Here is a 6476-nt window from a genome sequence, read left to right as displayed (position 1 = left end):
CCAGCAACTTTTCTTCCTGTAGCAGCTTGTCTGGAGCTGACAGAAAAATTCTCTTGCAGGTCTCAGAAATGTAGAAGAAATTTTGTAAGGCCACTTCTTCCATAACTGCAAGTACTCCATTTTAAACCTGAGAGTATGGTGTAATGGTGCACAAAGCAGTGCCACACACAGTCATTGTTACAGTAGAAAGATAAATATGTACGTAGAGCAATTAACACCGCCCCAAAAATAATGAAAAAGCCTAATAAATGACACATGTCCATCACATACATGCAAGACAGCGTGGTAAACAATGTTCTAGGACAGGATTTAAATTGGTAACAGTGTATAATTAAGTAGGATAAAATTAACTTTCATCTGAAGGATAGTTATATCCCCTAGAAAATTGTTTGGCTCTGCAGTTGTCAAAGCAAGTGACTTTTTTCCCTAGTGTTTACACAGTAAAACAATGTGTTGCGTGAGTAGCATGATGCTGAATCTTGGGTGGGCATTTCTCCTTCACTGATGCAGATTTGTACCAATAGGTGTTTCTAATTTATCCACTTACTTAAAATAATAGTAATATATGAATATAAATTGAACTTAGTTTTTAAGCAAAGGTTTTTCCTTCATAAGACCTGTAGATAACATTTACTAACGCACATTGTTCGTATTTTGTTTCCTTACAGTGCTGTGATGTATAACATACTTACTTTGAAAATTCCAGTAAGATCTGGCGTTGTGAAACTGAACTTAATAGTACTGCACAGTAATTGGGACCCTCATCTATAGAGGTGCAGAAACTTTAATTTGGATAGCCGGTCTTGCAAGGGTCTTCTTCCCATGGGGACAGAGGACTGTGACAGCTATTTCAGCATGTTTCCTTTCTCTGCCATTTTCTGCCACCCTTGCTGTGGGAAGGAACAACTACTCTCTTCCAAAGGAGGCAAAAAAGAACTGTGCATAAACTTAATATCGCTTCAAAAAAAAAAAAGTCTTCTTGACTTTGTCTGTTGTAATTGATGTAATCTTTCCCATCCCAACTATGTCTTTTGGTGAGGCATGTTTGGATTTTTCAGGAAGGAAATGGGAATGCTGCAGTAAATCTTGTCCTTTCCAGCTAGTCCCCTAGTTTTATCTTTTTGTTGTGAAGGACTAATTGTAGTAGGACTAGCCCAACTAGTGAAGGACTTAGTTTCAACAGTGAGGGCTAGCAATGTGCTTTTAGACAGAAAAAGTGTCAGTCTACCTCTAATAAATTCTTGTGTGTTTTGGCATACTTTAGTTCTTACTCATGCATGCAGTGCCTTAGCGTCTGTGCTCTAGGCACATAATGAAGATTTATATAATCCCTAAGGGATTCTACCCCTTTTCCGAGTTCTCATAATTCTTAACCTGGAAGATGAGAATTATCTGCAGGGAAATACGGAGGAGCTGTGTTGTCATACAACTGCAGCAGAAATTGCTGATAGTTGCTATAGCCCACTTAGTTCCTGGTAGGTCTGGCTCCAGTGTCATTTCTACCTCCTCAGGAAAAGCGAACAAGCAGTTGAAGGAAGAGGGTGAACAAATTTTTTTTCAAATAACATTATTGTGCTGCAGGTTGTTCAAGAAGTCCTAAGCAGCTGCACTGCATTCTCCAGTCTAGGTTCCGATCATTAAATTTCTGCAATTGTCATTAAGTGTCAGAACAATGCTTTTCACAACTTTTTGGATGTTTTTATCCACCTTTTGTTGCTGTTGGTAGAAGACAAACGGGCACCTTAGCTAGTACCTATAACACTGTTTGCAAAAGACCATTTTAATGGCTGTTGTAATCTTATGTAAGATTACAACAGTGCAGTGGTTAAGCTGTGTATATATAAACCCTCTTTTAAGTTGCTGGCAGCTTATGCATTAAAAGTGAACATCATGCAAATGAAATCTGGGAGGATGTGGGTGCTGTGTCTGCATGAATTTTAGATTTTATTATTATTATAAAACATACTTTGGAGGAATGCATTCTTCTCTCATCTCAAAGCCCTTCTCTGATGGATTGGATCTGAAACCATGCTGTAGTGAGGATTTCATTTTCCTTTCATTTTAAATAGGCTTAGAAATACATTGGACAAAAAAAAAAAGAAAACAGAAAAAAGGCAAGGCAACTGAAATGCACCTGGCAGAATAATACAACAAAGGTTATTTGAATTGTAGTCTGTGAATAAACACTGTGATTTTTGTAATTACTCAGAAGTTGTCAGCTGTAAAAGATTATGTCTCTGTTTGAAGATTGTATTTTCACATTTACTTTCTTTTTGAGAGGTGGTGAATTAATTTACTTGAGCAGGAACTATGTATGTATGGATTAAGAGTAAAATGACATCGCTCTGGACAGCACCCCTTGCCTTCTTGAAAATACAGCAGTTATTTGAACTAGATTTCCATATAGAGATATTAATACTGACTTCAAAAATAAAAGTTTAGCTGTTACTTTATTGTTATTTTCAAAGTGCTAAAAATATGTCTGAGAACCAGATTAGAGAACTGGGTGAAACCCTACATTACAGCTAGTCATAGTTGTGTTAATTAAGATATTGACAGAAAGGATTATCGCTGCCTTAAGTGCTTCTAAATCTGTGGAAAGGTAGATTGCAAACTGCATCTGCATTATAATAACTGCATATTTAGCGCTAAATTTTGGATGTAATAACTGTAAGCATTACAGCAAGAGTGAATCCCTTCCTGGCCATATGACAAAGAGTTGCAAGGCAGGATCTGTCCTGGTTGGCTCTGCTGCCTCTTTGCAGCTCCTCTCAGGGGGAGTGCTGGGCTCGCTCTGGCTGCTGCCAGGTAGGAATCGCATGTTGCTATCGGAATCGTGATTCTCAGATTCGTGGACTAGTTCCCAGCTCACCTTCCCACTTTGGCTGCAGTATGTTCCCTGTTGCGTCTGCCCTTAGCTGTCTGTGCAGGATGCTCTATGTCGCACCTCCCCACATCAGATACAAATGTTTATTTGCCATGATATACTTTGCTTTCTGTACTTGTCGTTCTCTATGACTATGCTAAGATTTTAGTTCTGGTCCAGTAAAACTGTCATTTTGGAGTCAGCTTCCTTCCTGCTGCCTCTTCCACTTGCTCACTGTGGCAGCCTCCAAACCCGCGAGTGTTGTCGTGGCCCCCGTTCAGGCGGCGCTGCCATGGAGCTCAGTCTCAGCCTGCTTAGACCTCGGGGGTGGAGCAGGGTGTTACTGAGCAACCCTTATTTCATACTTCCATGCCAGTGCAATTCAGCTTATACATATGTGCAGCTTGCGATACAAGAAGCTGCCTTGATTTCAGTGAGACGTGCTTAACCGCGTCCTTACATGTTTTGTAGGACTTTTTACCCACTAGGTGTAAATAGAGCCTATGTAAGTAAGAGAGTGTGAGTAGCCACATGCATGCTGTTAGATTTGCTTGTAATCCCGTGATTTTAATTCTGAATACAGTCATTACCAAGTGCCTTTCCATACTACTGAGATATTTTAGTTTAGACTCCAGTTTTTATTTTTGTGTCGACCTAGATTTTCTTCTTCATTTGGTCGGTGTCCTCCATTGTATTTGGGCAGGACTATGCAGCAGATGTAGCAATAACCCAAACAACCTATTAGCAAAATTGCAGTCAGCACCCGCTAGATTCAAGCATCATTTTTTGCTTCTAAACTATTCACTTATTTACTCCATGTTGCAATAAAAAAGTAGCAATAATTGTTTACAAACTGCCAGATTTGAGAACTGGACCCTTAGGACTGAATATTCAAAGCCAGCTACTGCAATTACCAGTGTGTTTAAATTGAACAGGGTTTTAAATTTTTTTTTTATAGCTTCCTTAAGGACTGTAACACTGTTGAGTTCTCTTACACAACACTTGATCGAGATGACGACGATGTAACCAGATACCCTGGCATAGTTGTGATAGCTGTGGACAGAGGATCTAACATAACTGGTTCCGAGTGCTTTGGTATGTTTTTGGTGATAATACAGAGTTAAATTCTATGGAAGACTCGAGTTCTTTTCACCCGAGTGGCCACTCAGGTCACCCAGCATGACTTTCTGTATTATGTATACTGTACAGATTTATGTAGATCTGATGTCTATTTAATCACTGCCCAATTTAGATCTTAGAACTTCTTGTTATTGTTGTTTAAGTATGCATAACAGCCCTTTAAAGTGTGACCTTTCTGTTGGTATGTATCTTGGGAACAAAAGAAGGATTTCATAATGAACAGCCTTGCCATAATGAGTCATTATTTTTTAAAAATACAGCAACTATCTTAAGCAAATGTCATAATATATATTCTGTGGTCAGCACCAATTTGGACAAATTAAGCTGCATTCCACACTAAAATGCTGGTGTGCTAATACAAGAAGACAATTGTTCTAATTGCTTCAGTGGGATTTTTTCACTGTTTTCTGTCCAGTCAGGCAAGTTCTCCCACATTATTTGGGAGTTGAAAAGTGACTAGGTTTTAAATAAGTCAACGTAATTTTGCACAAATAAGCATAACACATTCAACTATGGGGAATAAAATGCATTTCACTCAGTAGAGATTTGTTGTTTGATTTATGGAGATTAAGTTTAGGTGGCTTATGTTTCATGATTATTTATCTGTAGATTTACATCTCATATTTAAGTTCACCAATGACTGATGAAATGCTGTTCCATTGCATCAGCTGAAAGCTCTTGATATAACCAGCGTAATCGCCAGTTTTACTTTTGTGACTTCTTGTATTGAAATAACAAATGTCATTGTGTAAAAGCCCCTGGGAACATAACATCATAACCTCAAATTAATCTGTGTTATTACCTTGAAATGGCTTCCTAGGGTTACGAACACTTGCGTTAGTTCTGCTGATCATTTAAACTCGGCAAGAAAAGTGCTGGGATACAGAAGTGCATATGAAGTGTACAACTGCTGCAGCTTCTCCAGTTAAGATGAGGTTTCTGTATCAATTAGGGTGCTGCAGCAGCCCTCCTGTTCTCTTCATCTGTAGTAAAACAGTGTCCACTGAAGTTAATAGAAATCCTATAGTTAACTTTAATTGGGATTACAGCTTCACCCTCTCCCTTTCCCATATGATCCATGGGACCTATGATTTTGTTGGCTGCAACCCCATGAAAACTGAAGTCACAGAACATAAGTAATGTTGCAGACATCTAGGCAAAAGTTACACACTTAGCTCGTGACCCTGCTGATGTGGATGGAATAGCATGGAAGGCAGTGACAGTCTGCACAAGTTCTCTGTCTCATCTGTTTGCAAGATGAGATCTTGCTGTGCAATATAATAGCCATCTTCATAATACCGTATGTTACGTATGAAGTTTTAATGGTGAAGAGCAACTCTTAAGAAAATATAGAGGGATTATGTGGATTAACCCAAGGAATAAAATTTTTATAAAGTAGAACAAAGTGTTGCAGAAATGAACAAATGAAGATAAATCTGGAAAGATTAAATAATTATAAAGTTTACATCTAGGAAGCTCTAGCAAGATAGCTCTGTAGAGACACTTTTGGTAGTCTTCTCTGTCAAATTCAGATATAAGTTCGCTTACTTTTTCCCCTAACTCAGCCATTTATTCCTCGTAAGAACCTCTATCAAGCAGAAACCTGCTTCTTGTATTAATACATCTTATAAATGTATTTTACCTGGGAGTGCTCAAGAGTCTGCTCCAGAATATCCTTCACATATTTCTTTTACAAAGGTGCTTAGTCTAGTTTGGGGTTTTTTTTTCCTTCCCTTGACACAATTTAGGAATGTTGATAAAACATTATCAACCAAGTTGTAAGTAAATCATGCGTGATTTCCATTAAACCCAAGGCAACAGACATATCTTAATGAAAGGTCGGAACGTTACGTATGGAACATGCGTATGGGAGCATAGGTTGTTACACAGCACGGGCTCATACACTTGTTTCCTATCTTGACAGTCTCAGGGGTGAACACGGGCTCATGGACTTTGCTGGCATCACTCACGATAATTAAACACAAGTTAAAACCAGGGCAGCAAAATAAATAAATGTCACACAAGCTGTGCTGAAACCCAGGTCTTAAAATTTCCCTCCTGTCATGCCAGCGGCCCGCTGCCTGCGAGCACAAGCTGGCAGATCCAGCTGCCGGGGCTGGGCCGGGCGCACGAAGGGCGGGCGGCAGCGCCAGGCCGCGGTGGGGCGCGGCCCTGCGCTCCAGGCGCCTGCGCGACGTTTTTAGATTTCTGCCTCTAAATAAATCACAGATTTTTTTTTTTTTTTTTTTTTGCCTTTGATGTTCCAGATAGTTTCAAGGACGTCGTCGGCCCAAGCCTCCCCTGACACCGCCTCTGAGACCGGGCCGCCTCTGAGACCGGGCCGCGCAACGCACCTGCCGCCCTCGCGCCGCAGGCAGAGGCGCCGCGTACGCGACGGCCTCGGACAGAGAGAGTGACGCGGCCCCGCTCCCCGTTTACTTCTGACGATTTCTTTCACGTTGAAGTCACG

Source organism: Nipponia nippon, unplaced genomic scaffold (assembly GCF_047370975.1).
Source record: "Nipponia nippon isolate SJK-2023a ecotype South Korea unplaced genomic scaffold, ASM4737097v1 scaffold_9, whole genome shotgun sequence".
Taxonomy (NCBI): Eukaryota; Metazoa; Chordata; class Aves; order Pelecaniformes; family Threskiornithidae; genus Nipponia; species Nipponia nippon.
Note: the sequence above shows the minus strand (reverse complement) of the source record.